The sequence below is a fragment of the Crotalus tigris genome, unplaced genomic scaffold (assembly GCF_016545835.1).
Source record: "Crotalus tigris isolate CLP2741 ecotype Arizona unplaced genomic scaffold, ASM1654583v1 scf7180000019302.1197242, whole genome shotgun sequence".
NCBI classification, from domain to species: domain Eukaryota; kingdom Metazoa; phylum Chordata; class Lepidosauria; order Squamata; family Viperidae; genus Crotalus; species Crotalus tigris.
The window spans coordinates 505,951-521,350 of record NW_024097477.1 but is presented as its reverse complement, the minus strand read 5'-3'; the positions used below and the strand labels follow the sequence as shown (position 1 = coordinate 521,350).

General features: G+C 39.3%; 1 long non-coding RNA gene across 1 annotated transcript; it reads left to right on the top strand.

Moving 5' to 3' along the window:
* Window positions 1-3,108: 3,108 nt before the first annotated feature.
* LOC120316234 lies at window positions 3,109-14,741 on the top strand. The gene is made up of 3 exons (XR_005558893.1): window positions 3,109-3,410; window positions 12,806-12,914; window positions 14,253-14,741. It is a non-coding gene; the product is annotated as an uncharacterized LOC120316234 (long non-coding RNA).
* The last annotated feature ends 659 nt before the right edge of the window (window positions 14,742-15,400 follow it).

The following is a 15,400-nucleotide window of genomic DNA, read 5'->3' as shown; positions in this document are numbered from 1 at the left end:
CATGAGCCCTTTGGGGTTCCTTCTACAGCTTCTTCTGAGCAAAGCTTTGCTTCAGCATTTGAATGAATGCTTGCAAAACAGTTGCAATCTGTCACTGTTGTAGAGGAAACAAAGAAATAACAAGTGTACACTTGAGCATAAAATTGAAACTTACAGCAGTTTGGTTTGTGCATAGGTTTCCACCCACTGGGTGTTTGGATGGTTAGATGCTGACAGGCAGGATTGTCAGATTCAGTTATCAGATCAGAGAAGTTAGCCATAAAGACAGGGATGCTGGAAGCCAGGAGATCCCAAATGCAAAAACAGACAACAGGATGAGATTCCTGGGTGGAGTTTCATGGTGGAAAATGGTGCTGTTTGCTGCTTTTAAAAATCAACCATTTTGGATGCATGGGAAAGAAAATTCTTTGTGCCGGGATCAGAGATGGAAGGGGCAGGGTGGCCATTTTTTTTCTCATCCTGAATATATAAACGGATGCTGGGATAAGTTGGGGTAGAATTTCATCCTTACAAATGGTGTTTTTTGCTGTTTATTTTATTTTTTAAAATCGACCATATTGAATACCCGGGGAAAGAAAATTCTTTGTGCCAGGGTCAAGGATGCTGATGCCTGGGAAGCCCAAAACTGAATTTGGCTGTGACAAAACAAACTGATGCATTTGGCTTCATTAATCTCCCTATTAGTAACTTTCATTTGTTGATTCATTTGTCTTCTGCACTGATGGATATATAAAATGCCCTTCTAATTGATGGTATTTTGAGTTGCCCAGGTCATCTCTTTAGGCTTGTCTCTCAGTTTTTCACCTTTTGAAGCAAACTTTCTATTCTGTTGTCTTCCAGTCATTTTTATATATTTTATAATTCGGAGGTCTCAAACTAGGAAAGCAGGAAGGGGAGTGAAATAAAAGGAAAGAGGAAAGAAAAGGAAAGAGGAAGGGAAACGAAAAAAAAAGAAAGGAGGAAAGGAAAGAGGAAAAGAAAGAAAAAAGGAAAGAAGAAAGAAGAAAAGGAAAGGAAATAAGGGGAGGCAAGGATTTAATTGTGGTTATTAGGATAGGGGATTAGAATCTAAAGCTGCCATTTTATTTCTGAAATTTAAATTGGGAATGATTTTGGGGGCCTTTATCTGCCTTTTCTTCATGGATAACTCTCAAGGTCAGCACAAGATGTTTTCTGCTTGAAGAAGAGAACAAAATGCTTTCAATTTCATATACAGAACAGAATGACCATGTGTCTTATTTTATAGAGGATAATTGCCTATTTGGAAGGTTTCAGAGAACAGTCTTTTGTCTGAAATTATTATCTTTTTATCTGAAAAACTGTCCAGTCCAAGTGTGATATAATGATACAGAATCAGAAAATGGGAAAAGAGAGCTTCTGAAGATGCTCATAACATCGTCTGGACGTTGAACTGTAGGTGAGATCACTAGATCATAATCTTCCATATGACCCAAAGATGGATTTCAGTTTAAATTCTACATCTCTTCAAAAACGGTTTTTATCACACATAGATTTATACTGAAATCTAACCCTTTCAGACATAGAACCTTTAATATATACACATTTTTGGGTCCAGTTTTGCCTTATTTGCAGGAAAGTCCTGTTGATATACAATGCACAATTTGTTTCCTTGCAGAGAACCATTCCCAAGAATAACTGAGGGGTTTTGGCAGGAGTAATAGTCTAAAACTGTAACATTTGGTAAATTTATATTATAAAGTGAACTGAATGTCTTCCACAATCTTCTATTAATTAGCTGTAAGGAAATATTGGTGAATAGTGTGACTGAGATTATGTATGACATGACCAGGCTGAGCTGAGGGAGGAGTCAAACACATCATCAGTCTCAAGTTCTTGACGCCCAGAAGAGATCTAAGTCCCACCCACCTTGAATTTCTTTGACTCTTCTGGCAATTTGCTTTGACCATTAGTAGTTCAGATTCTTGTAGAGAGCTTAAGCTTGCAATAAATCTTTATACCCATTTGAACTGCCTGGATTTCCCTGGCACTTGAGAGGTTAGGTTTATGGGTGTGTTGTTGTAATTTTGTTGCTAACAATGTGATTTCCATTCACATGCACTGAACCAATGATATGGATCATGCTCTAGTTAAAATATTGTAGTTTGATTCTTTTGCCTTAAGTTCAAAGCTTGTCAAATGTTACCCTAAACAAAAATACTCAGCTTTCATTTTCCTTATCCCACTGGAGAGTCCTCTATTTAAGTCCCAGTTGGTTTGGAGTTCCCTCTCTTTCAACTGTAGCATCTTTAACAAATGACAAACCTACTGCACGAGGCAGGAGGGAGCTTTTATTTTTATGAGTTTTATCATATTGTTTGAAAATAATCTTCTGCTTAATGAGAAATAAATGTCACCATGAGACAAATTCTGATGAGCTTTTCTTTTATGATCATGGGTTCTTAAATTGCTTTCTTCGTTTAAGCCAACTTTTCTTTTAATCTAGGGTAGCAAAAATAATCCCAAAGTCACTTTAATGGTTTATTAGATCCCATTGATTGATTTGTTCTCCACAAGTGCTCAAAGGCTAGTGATAGTAAGAGTCTGCAAGACTACCCTGATCTTCAACAAAGTATTGCAGAGTATGATGTCCTGGATTAGATTTTCAAGCCATGTCCTCTTCTAGAATTCTGCATTCCTTTCTTTTCCAGTTTGGATTATTCCAGTGTCTTTCAACCTTGCAACTGGAAGATGGGTGGACTCCCAGAATTCCCCAGCCAGCAAGGGGACTGTAAATGCTTAGCTCCATTCAGTTTCCCTGATTCCACCCCAATGGAAGGGATTATGGTATCATTAAAAGAAAAAAAAAACCTTGACAAACCAGGTTAAAAGTTCACAAATAACCATGATATGCTGCAAGCCATCTTTATTATGGCATACACTGTAATAACAATTAAGAAAGGAAATAGATATGAAAGCAGGCAAGTCCCCAGATGAGCAGAGTTGGAACGGAGTCAGAATTTAAGCCTCATTTTTCTCAGCTTCTGGTGGAAAAAAGTCCTTCTTCGCTGGATTCTTCCTCGTTTTTTCTTGGGAAAAAATGGTTATAAAAGGCGATTCTGTTTGGGAGAAGATGGGAGGGGGAAGAGAGAAAGCACAGGAGAATGTTGTTGGATTTTAACATTGTTGACAACTCTAGCATCTTACATTTTAGACCGAGACTACAATTGCAAAATTGTACTAGCTAGGGTTGATATTTTTGTCAACTGTCACTTTTTTTTTTTTTGCAGCCATTCACCAAGTGATTTTTGCCTGAACGCAGTGCACATTTTCTCCATGAACATCTCCAAATCAAGTTATAAAGGAACTTCAGGATAATGATAATGATGTCATGATATATTAGGAACTCTTCATTTGGCAGCATACAGCAGGCAATCCACTTTAAGGTGCAGGTAATGTCAGATGCCTTGAAAAATACCACAGGTTGTCAATTATTTTGCATTATTAATGTATGGATGTATGTTTATCATCAGAGATCATGTGAAGCAGATGCAGATTGGAGTGTTTTGCCTTGAATACCCTAAACATATTAGACAACCATTTTTATTCTCGTGCACAGGGGGAAAAAAATTGGTGTGGGGGGCAGTGAGGAATAACTATGACTGTGACTTTTTTTCCCCCTTTTTCCTGGTCTGTCTTATTCTCAAAAAAATGGAGAGTGTCACTCTCAAGAATTTGTAATGTTATCAACATGCCAAGACAGGCAATTTTCTCTCCCTTCAGGTCCTATGCTCGTTCAATGTCAATCCTTCTTCATTTCCCTAGCTTGCATTGTCAGTTGATCCGTTTGAAGGAACTGACTGACAAGCTGCTCAAAAAAGCCTATTAGCTGGAGAGACACAAACCTTGGGGCCAAACCCAGCCAGATACGACTGTGTTTTGGATGACATCCAGAGGAATTTGAGGGAAGCATCCATTGAAAAGGGAAAGGGGGGGGGGAGAGAGAGAGATACCTAGCTTTGCTAAAAAAAAAAAAAACCCACATCATATAATAAAAGTGTTTCTGGAATGAAACATTTCAGACTGAGTGGATAAAATTTAGCGCTGGCAGCTTTGCCAATTTCTCTCTCTCTCTCTCTCTCTCTCTCTCTCTCTCTCTCTCTCTCTCTCTCTCTCTCTCTCTCTCTCATTTTTATTGAAGATTTTAATTTCAGTGATAAAAACAAATGCAAACTAAACTCAGAGAAAGAAAGTAAAGTAAAAAGAGAATGTAAGAAGTGCAAAGAAGGGGAAAAAGAAAAGAAAAAGATGAACTACTGTATATCTACATTAATATATCCTTACAACTCTGAAAGTACAAACATCTTGCCTTCCACTTTTGACTGCTTGTTCCATTAGGATGGATGTTTCCTTAGTTTCTTTCGGTGATTGTGAAATGACTGTGGGCTCACAACAACACTGTGAGGTGGGTTGGGCTTAGATTCCAATATCTCAGGGGCTGCCCCAAAGAAGAGGGAGTCAAGCTATTTTCCAAGGAGCCTGAAGGCAGGACAAGAAGCAACGGATGGAAACTAATCAAGGAGAGAAGCAACCTAGAACTAAGGAGAAACTTCCTGACAGTGAGAACAATTAACCAATGGAACAACCTGCCTCCAGAAGTGGTGAATGCTCCAACACTGGAAGTTTTTAAGAAGAGACTAGACAGCCATTTGTCAGAAATGGTATAGGGTTTCCTGCCTGAGCAGGAGGTTGGACCAGATGACCTCCAAGGTCCCTTCCAACTTTATTATTATTATTATTATTATTATTATTATTATTATTATTATTATTATTATTATTATTATTATTATTATTATTATTAGTGAGTGACTGGCCCCAAATCACCAACCGATTTTCATGCCTAGGGCAGGACTGGAACTCACAGTCTCCTGGCGATTGGCCCAAAATCACCCAGCCAGTTTTCATACCTAGAACTCACAATCTCCTAGTTTCTAGGCCAGCATTTTAGCCACTACACCAAACTGGCTCTCTGGATTCCTTATTCAGTTCTAACTATAGTTATTCTGGAAGCCTCTCCCAGCATCTCAATCAAGAGTGCCAGTCATGTTCCATACAAATCAATATTTTTATTTTGGTCTGTGAAATGATAAACAATAACTTTTCTAAAAAAAAACAGAGATTATGCAAATGACAGCTATGACAGTAAAACCACTGATGCCTAACAATTGCATAGGCAGTGGGTATAGTGTTAAAAATGAGGAAGTGGAATACCTTATCCAAAACAATAAAATAATAACTCCTGGGAGAAAATGCTATAAATCAGCCCCCATACTGTAGAATGGTCTACCATGGAGATACTAAAGCTCTCTCCCTCATAGAGTTTAGAGGGCCTTCAAAGGTAGTTTTATTTCACCAGGTATTTGACCCTTCCTTCATCTTCTAGGCTTCCATCTTCAAGAAAGATTGATTTATTGTTACAGGGGTTGTTTAAATATGAATGCATTGAAGTAACAGGAGACTAATAAAAGAAGTATAGGCCTGAGTCATAGTCAGCCTGATCAGCTCTACCTGCTGATATAAAAAATCAAAGACCTGCTATCTGCATAGATCACCTTGTTTTTCTCTTTTCCTTCCAGTAAAACAATGTGATCCCAACGCTAAAGGAGCAGTTCTGTTTGTGGGAGTAGAAAGGATAATAGTGAGATAAACAGAGAGATTTATGAGGATAAAGAGCTGGGTGTGTAAGAATTATCACATAGGTTCCCCCTCTCTCCTCTTGGTAATTTAGATTTAATTAAATTAATTAAGACATTATTAAAAAAACTTACAGCAGAGTAATTAATATATTGGCTGTTCACACTACATGTTGACAATAAACCATAATTGTAGCACTCACATAACTTGCTATGTCTTATAGTTTGATGTGACGGCCTGCTTCATTGAACACATTAAGACAACGGATGGATTTCCACAAACTACATCAACCTGTGTTAGGCTAGCTTAGATACAGTATAGGAATCTTGCTAAGATATGCTTTAAACTTTTATTTTTCTTTTCTTCAATTTTGTCCGGTTCTCAAAGATTGCCTGGATAAGTCCCTGCAGTTTCCTTGGCAAGATTTTTCAGATGTGAATTGCCATTGCCTCCTTCCTAGGGCTGAGAAAAAGTGACTGGCCCAAGGTCATCCACTTGGCTCTGTGCCTAAGGTAGGACTAGAACTCACACTCTCAGTTTCTAGCTTGGTGCCTTAAGCACTATACCAAATGGGCTCTCTATTTTTATAAACTTTAGTCTCTGCTGAGGTGGGTGGGTTTTGCATTATCAAAAGTGGTATATAGAGAGACGGAAGGTTTCCTTAGAAGACCAAATGGGTGAATGGACAAATCAACCAAATATATAAAATGAAAATTGCAAGTGAGAAGGATGGGAGGAAAAAGTTGAAACATCTCTTTGCAAAAATCAATCTGTATTTAAATGCAGGACTTCAATAAGTTGAATATTGCAAGGAAGACAGGAAATGGGAAAACAAAACAAAAACATCTCTTTAATTCCCCCCCCCCTAATATCTTTCTTGAAGTGGTCTTCAATTCTTCACTGTTTAAGGCAATAGGGCCCTGAAAATAGAAATTATTCAACCAAAGAAAAAGGATATAAATTACTAAGATTACAGTTTCTCCAAAACTCAGGCCCTAACTATTGGATCTTTTGAGTTATCTTTTAGTGACCTTGTTTTTTCTCCTTTGGTCTTCTCTATTTTTATAACTGAGAAGTCACAATGACTGAGTATAGATGAATTAGCCTTGATTTGTATAATTTCTTCCATTTTTCCAGTTCCAAATTCAATACATTCTGTTTCTCCTCTGTTTTTCTTTTCAGATGAAAGGTAGGAATACAGCACTCAGAATGAAAAAGAGGGAGATCCAACATAGAAAAAATGAGAAATTCCTTGACAGTTAGACCATTCATTGGTGGAATGACTTGCCTCCAGAAGTTGTGAGTATTCCATCCCTGGAGGTCCCAAACATGCTTTTTTTCAAAGGCAACTGGACTTTCTTTCTTTTTCCTTGAAGATGTTTCATTTCTCATCTAAGAAGCTTCTTCAGTTTTGACAACCATGACCTGGATGACTGAGAATCTCCATAGACATGACTGAAGGTCTTCAAGAAAAGATTGGACAACCATTTTCCAGGAGGATATAAGGACTCCTGTCTTGGGCAGAGGGTTGGATTAGAAGACCTCCAAGGTCCCTTCCAGCTGTAGGATTCTATCATTCTAACCTAACCTAACCTAACCTAACCTAACCTAACCTAACATAACATAACATAACATAACATAACATAACATAATATAACAACCTAACCTAACCTAACCTAACCACATAACATAACATAACATAATATAACAACCTAACCTAACCTAACAACATAACATAACATAACATAACATAACATAACATAACATAACAACCTAACCTAACCTAACAACATAACATAACATAACATAACATAACATAACAACATAACATAACATAACATAACATAACATAACATAACATAACATAACATAACATAACATAACACACACCAACCGTCACTCTTTGACCCCCTTGCCGATTAGCAGAGCCAGGTCTTAGCACTCTTTCTGAAGGCCTATCCCAGGATAAGGATTGCCTCTATTTACTTGCAGGCTAAATCCTGGCCTGCTGTCAGCGCTTCCTTCTGCCTTATTTCAGTCCTGTCCATTCTGCATCAATTTGTTCCCCATTGTGAAAATACATGCAAAACATTTTCATTTCCTCAAGGACCTCCTTATTTCTAACATTCCTAGAATTTCAGTAACTATGATACAAGATGATCCGAGAGTAACCTGAGTGTGAATTCTGATTAGCAAGAAAATTGCTCCTTAACCAGAAAGGTGTATTTCCTCCCCCCCCCCATCCAGCTGTTCATCAGGAAATCTTTTTTTTGTGAGCTGCATCTTCCAGCGATGATACCTCTCATCTGAAGATTCTTTAAGATGCTACATGCTGGCTTCTCTCTGATGAAGGGCAAAGAGAAAACTCTGAGAGGATCCTTACACGCAGCCAGCCAAGGAAATGAATCAGCAAAGCTCTCTCTTGTTCCATTGCCCTAGCAGAGCAGAGTGACAGGAGCCAAAGAAGCCAAAAGCAGGCAAGAAGACAATGCACTGATGGGCTATTTTGGTGGCAGCACTTTCTTCCTTCGTTTCACCTCAGAACAACACAATTGGATTGATTGAATGGAAAAAGCAGGGCATTGCCTCCTAGCAAAAGAAGCAAAATAGTTGTTGGCAGCCACAAGATGTGGCAGTCGCTGCATCCTGTCCAGACTGCTCCAACTGGCAGGTGCTTTCAAAGGTAATTTTATAATAATAATAATAATAATAATAATAATAATAATAATAATAACAACAACAACAACAACAACAACAACAACAACATATAAAGACCTACAAATAGAAATAGAAAGACTGTGGCAAAAGCAAGCAAGGGTAGTAGCAATAGTAATAGGCTGCTTGGGTGCAATCCCAAAACAACTGGAGCACCACTTGAACACCATTGGCATTGACAAATTCGCTATTAGTCAATTGCAAAAGGCGGCCTTACTAGGAACTGCTTCCATCCTGCGACGATATCTGTAATATCATCAAACATCCACATCTTCCTATCCCAGGTCCTGGGTAAGGACTTGATAGGTAGACAAAATGCCAAATCCAGTCTGAACATCTGGCTGACTGTGCGATGATCAATAATAACAACAATATTGGAAGGGACCTTGGTGGTCATCTAGTCCAACTCCCTGCTTAGGCAGGAAACCCTGTACCATTTCTGACAAATGGCTGTCCAGTCTCTTCTTAAAAACTTCCAGTGTTGGCGCATTCACTGCTTCTGGAGGCAGATTGTTCCACTGGTTAATTGTTCTAACTGTCAGGAAGTTTCTCCTTAGTTCTAGGTTGCTTCTCTCCTTGATTAGTTTCCATCCGTTGCTTCTTGTCCTGCCTTCAGGTGCTTTGGAGAATAGCTTGACTCCCTCTTCTTTGTGGCAGCCTCTAAGATATTGGAACACTGCTATCATGTCACCCCTTGTCCTTCTTTTCGTTAGAGTAGACATACCCAATTCCAGCAACTGTTCCTTATATGTTTTAGCCTCCAGTCCTCTGATCATCTTTGTTCTCTGTACTCTGTAGCCTTCTTCAACTTTGCACCCTCCAAAAATGTTGGGATCTCAACTCTCTGAATTTCCAGGCCCCAAGGAGAAGTTAGCAACCAAATCCATGTTCTTTGGCATGTTCTGCCTATGATTCCTTAGGATTTGTGTGATAGTTACAATCCCTATTGATAGAGGATGCCTTTCATGCAGCTATTGTAGACTTGTCATGGGGAATAACCATGCCAGGCATTTTGATTTAGCATCATTGGCCTTCAGAAATGGCTCATTCTAGATCAGCTTTTAATTACTTTATAAATGCAAATAGCCAAAGAACCTTGGGTTGAGTATATGATCTGCCAGAGTTACTCTATTTATAGTCTACATTCAGATACTGCATATAGATTGGACACACAAGGAATTTGTCTCTGGTGCACAAGCTCTCGGTGTTCATACAACAACAAAGTAATATAATCCTAAGATAGCAATAGGAGGAGGTAGTAGAAAAGATGAGAAGGATAATGGAAATACAGCCAATGCTGTGGGAATTATGTGTTTAGCAGAATGATGGCATGGGGAAAAAAAAGATTGTCCTATGTCTAGTCGTTTTGGCATGAAGTGTCCTGTAGTAGCATCCTGAGGGGAGGAGCTGAAACAGTTTATGTCCAGGATATGAGGCATCTGTAGATATTTTCTTAGCCCTCTTTATGGCCCATGCAATATACAGGTCCTCAATGGACAGTAGACCGATTGCAATTGTAGTCTCTGCAGTCCATTGATAAATATCAGTTCATAATTGCCTGGAGTCGAGGAGGAGGAGGAGGAAGAGGATGACTTTGGCAATTGATTCAGGCAAGTCTCTTTAATGAGTTGAGGTTAACTACTTGGCCTGTTAGACTGAATGAGATGTGAACACAAGGCATATGGGCAGAAGCTTCCTTGTGCTGTAGGCTAGCAAAAGTTTCCCTGGGTCACTTCAGAAACTGTTAATGATTTGTCCAAGTTTGCATTTTGAAGTATTATTGGAGTGAAACTAGTGGTGGGATTCAAATATATGAACAACCGGTTCTCTGTGTGGATGTCGCTTCCAGAAGTCCATTAAAAAAATAGCTACCGGTTCTGTTGAAATGGTGCGAACTGGCTGAATCCCACCACTGAGTGAAACTATTTGCAGAATAACAGGAGCACAAGTCATCTAAAATTATTGTTAGAAAATCAACTGCTTGACCACACCAAGCAAGATACAACAGCAAACTCTACTTCTCCAGAGAGGTGACAAGACTGCATGAGTGGAACAGCCTACACGACACTGTTGCTTATCTCCTACCACACTGAGCAACATTCAGACACCGCATCCCAGCCTGATAACATGGCCCTCGTCCCAATTAGTCAGGCAAAAAAACATGCATCAGCAGTCCTCTGATCATGTCATTTTTCCTAACAATCCCTCAGGGATGTTTCACATGGCACTCAGTGCTCAACCTAGATATCTTGATTCTGTTGCTATCCAATTTGCATCAGCCCTTTTCCACGTTTGGGGTTTAAAAACTCATCAGGAGGAGATTTCATAAACATCTCTCCAACAATATTCCGTGAATGATTCTGACAGCTGAGTGACTTCTACTGACTGAATGGGAAAGAAAACCTCATAGAGGTAAAACTGCCTGCAGCATCTTATTGCTATTATTAAGCTCACAGAAGGTCCTACAAGTGTCTTCTCCACCCCGCCAGCTCACACTCACACCCACACACATGCACACACCAAGTTCTAAAGATGCATGCACCTATTTATGCAGAGCTGCATTTAGAGAGATCTGAATAATGGGAAAGGGAGGAATATGATAAATCAATATTCTAACCACCACTCCTGGATCATAGGAAGCTAATCAGATCAAGGCTCCATTTAGATCTAGGTTATTTTCTCTGTCTGACAGGAGCTCTGTAGTACTTCAATCAAACTTCTTTCCCAGCACTAATTGGAGAAAGTATGAGTAGAAGCTGACTGTTTCTACGAGCTCAACATTAGTTCTGTAACCAAACAATGTCCCATCTTGAATCAATTCCTATAAATCTTTGGAAGGATATTTGGGGTTTCCAGTGTTGGCTTTGGCAGTTGAGTACTGTAGTGCAACTGACTTTAATAGAATAACAGAGTTGGAAGGAACTTTGGGGGTCTTCTAGTCCAACCCCCTGCTCAGGCAGGAAACCTGATACCAGTGGTGGCGAACCTATGGTACGTGTGCCAGAGGTGGCACTCAGAACCCTCTCTGTGGGCACATGCACTGTCAGCCCAGCCCCACCTCCCCCTCAGCCCCTCCTCACCAGCAGCCCCTCGGAGGAGAGTTGCCCCCTGGCGCGGTCCATGTGGAGCAGCGCAGCCAAGGAATTGGCAGCCGGGCAGCAAGGACAATACTCTGCCCTCACGCCCCATCGCATGCAGATGATGCTGAGGGGCACGGGTGGAGGGTGTGGCCACTATGGTGCTGCAGGGCCACCAGGACAATCTGTGGCGGGCCATGGAGGCGGTGTATGGCCCTGTGGGTGGACAGGGCATAGCGGGGGGGTGAAGTAGGGGGCAGGGCAGGGGGGCGGTGCGGTTTTTGGGCACTCGGTCTCTAAAAGGTTCGCCATCATTGCCCTATACCATTTCAGACAAATGGCTGTCCAGTCTCTTCTTAAAAACTTCCAGTGTTGGCGCATTCACAGCTTCTGGAGGCAGGTTGTTCCACTGGTTAATTGTTCTAACTGTTAGGAAATTTCTCCTTAGAAATTTTGGTTGATTCTCTATATGCCAACCAATACTAATAGCAATACCACAGGACTGGGAAAAATGTATTCAGCACAACTAAAGTTTATCAATTTCCCTGCCATTAATCTATAGGGCGGTCAAGAATACACATATTCATATCAAAGAGGAATATAAGCATCAATTAATAATAGTTTCACTCCTCACATCAGAGACTGCATGGTGCTAAACAACACACCTGCCTTGGTGGTATTTCAATGAATAATTGTAATAAAATCCCTCTTTGGAAATCAGATGAAAATCGAACTCCTGTTATATTGATATCTCCTCATTCCCTATTTACAGTGAATTGGTCCTCATGCCTTTTTCCAATGGTGATCACTTCCAGGAATAGCAATATCCCAGTTGAGCTTCCCTGGAACTTAAAATGTCACATGTCAATGCAAAAATTGAGCATAATGCACTCATGTGTAGCCATGCCAAGTGAAAAATCTACTATTCCTCCTCAGATCCCCAAAGACAGAAACTTACTCCTTAATGATGCTTCCATTTTACAGTTATTTCTATGTAGGCATCTATCTTTCTGTCAGTTTTACAACTATGTGTTTACCCTTCTCCCTCAGAAACGGCTGTTCTCAAGTGCCATCTATTGTTCTCTTCCACCAGGGAAATGATTTATCTAATTGCAAAGCACAAAATCTGCAAAAATATTGAGTACAGATTATGGCGATGGAAAGTGCAAGCTTTATTGATCATTTATTGATATACCATATTTAAAAAACCACCCATCTCCCTCATAGGACAACTCTGGGTGATGTACGAGCAGGTGCAAACTCCCTCTTTTCCCGAATCCTTTTCCTAAAGTTATGTTTGTACATATTTGAGAAATGATCTGTCAAATTTTGCAAGTGGGATGCAAAACACTCTTTTCCAGGGTGAAGAGGAAAACCTGTCATCCTGAAAAATAAAATACATGCATTCGTGTGGAAAGATGACTCAGGCTATCCAAACAGGATTAGCAGAAAATGGACACCCATATAAATGTGAGTTAAAAGGAAATATTTTATCTGAGCTTATTTGGCTTCCTTTTGACCTGTAGAGAACCTTTTATAGCTTACATGTAAACTCACTGATGAGAAGGAGGAAGGTATTAATTTGCTGACAATAGGTCAAAAAAGAGGCCATGTTTTTGGTTGCTATTGGTTTTGAATATTATTTGTGTTTGTTGCTTGTCAGGCAAAGGAGAAGAAAAGGGGGGAAAATAACCTCAGTTCAAATTAATTGAAACCTAGATAATTTTTAATACTCCTTCATCTGAAGCAGGTCACAAAATTATACCCAGCAAAATCATAATTCCCATAATTCCATGTTCTTTTACAACATCATTGTTATTTTTCGCCATGCTTTATTTCTCTTTTGCTGTTTTGATCCATTTTGTCTTTTAAGGTTGTAATGTAAATAGACTTTTCCATTCCCAGTTTTATTCATATAATACTTGGGAGGTAGATCAAGCTGAAACATAGTGTTTGTCTCGGTAAGCTCATAACCAAGTGGGATTAAAACTAGGTTTTTTCTTGAGCCTAAACCAATGGTACCTATGGCATTATTTGGTTTTATTTATTTTTATTTATTTACCTATTACATTTTTATCCTGCCTTTACTACTTTATTAGTAACTCAAAGCAGTGAACATACGTAATACTCCTTCCTCCTTCTATTTTACCCACAACAGCAAGCCTGTGGGTGGGCCAAGAGAGAGTGACTGGCCCAAAGTCACCCAGCCAGCTTTCATGACTTAAGGAAGGATTAGAACTCACAGTGTCCTGGTGATTGGCCTCAAATTATCCAGTTGGCTTTCATGCCTAAAATGGAACTAGAACTCACAGGCTCCTGGTTTCAAGACCAGCACTTTAACCATTACACCAAATTGGTTCTATGATACCTATGCCACATTTTATTTCCTTAACGAACTCTGGAAGCCCTACCTAGGCAAGGACAATGACCTAATGAACTCTGGAAGCCCTACCTAGGCAAGGACAATGACCTAATGAACTTCATCACAATTTGAGATTTGTTTGTGGGTGGGGAACCTTGAGAAATTCCCAATTAGTATGAGTCTTCTTTTCAAATATCTTCATGCACAAACTTCTTTTCAATTTAGGCAATGCATGTTCTGTCCAAATATTATGTTCAGGGGCAGACAGCTCTGTGGAGACCTTAAAATAGGACAAGGCATGTCCCGGAAAAGCAGAAGAAAAGTCACTCTGACTGCATTCAGAGGAAATTTCACTTAACTAGACTAATGTGTGAACAATGCCGCCCTGATACGAAACCAAACCAGCAACTTCCCTTCTCTTGTTTCTTTTTATCTCCATTTCACAGCAGAGGCTCTGTTGCTTGGTAATGCACAATGCCAACTCCTCAAGAACAGTAATTAACTATAGTATGGCTATAATAATATGTAAGTATAACATATTTGGAAGTAATTGGAAGTAAATTGCACCTATAAGTGCTTCGTCTCAGATTCCTCCATCCAATGCTTGGGGCTAAATTGTTCTCCAATGAATTTTTCAATTTCAACAGTCTTTGACTGTGCATTCTTAAAATATATTGGTGTGTGAAAATGGTGTAAATATTATTGCACACCCAGGATCATCTTTTCAAAAGCACTTGTTCATCCTTTTTTTTTTTTTTTTGCCCCTCTGCCTTGGTAACTACGCGGCCAATACCACTTCAAGCCTATTTGTCCATCTTTCTCCTCTATCTTGCTGGGTGGTTAATTTTCTATTTTCTGTTCAGATTGGTAGCACAAAAGCAAAAGTGTGTGGTGTAGATGGGGGAGAAATTTTCACTTGTTCTTTTTTGTCCCCAATTGAATAGTGATCATTATACGAACAATGGATGTTTAAATAAACCATTGTACTTAGCGGATACAATTCTTCTTTGTGTCTAATTGTTCCACCTGTGTTTAAAAACCATTGATTATGGCTGCCATTTGTGAAGGGGTATATATGAGTGCTGCAATGAAGGACTGTTTAAAAAAATGCAGAGCCATCGTGTAACTATTTTTTTTTTTAAAAAAAGAGTAAGAAAGGAAGGGGACAATTAAAAAAATAACTGTGGCTGAAATGGAATTTGTTAACTGATTAGTATGAGAAAATGAGTTCACTGTCCACATCTAGGAGAAACGTGAAGACTTTTCTTTCCAGTTTGTCTTCTTATTCCTTTTCTCTCTCTTTTGTCTCTCCACCAACCAATCAGTCAATCTGCCTGTCAACCAAATCCTGCTGCTTCTGTACCTTTCCTTGATCAGACTCACTTCAAAAACCTGGATTAGCATTCTGGAACATTTTTTAAAATATTGTAGCAACAAACAATCAAAAAATCAAAGCAATAAAAACAAAATGTTTCCTGCCAGAAAGCAATACAGGTTTAAAACGTCCCTATGAAATTAGTGCAAATGATCCCATCTACGGAAATCAGCAGAGGTCAGATCCTTCAATAGAAGTAGGGTTTTTTTTTTTTTTTTT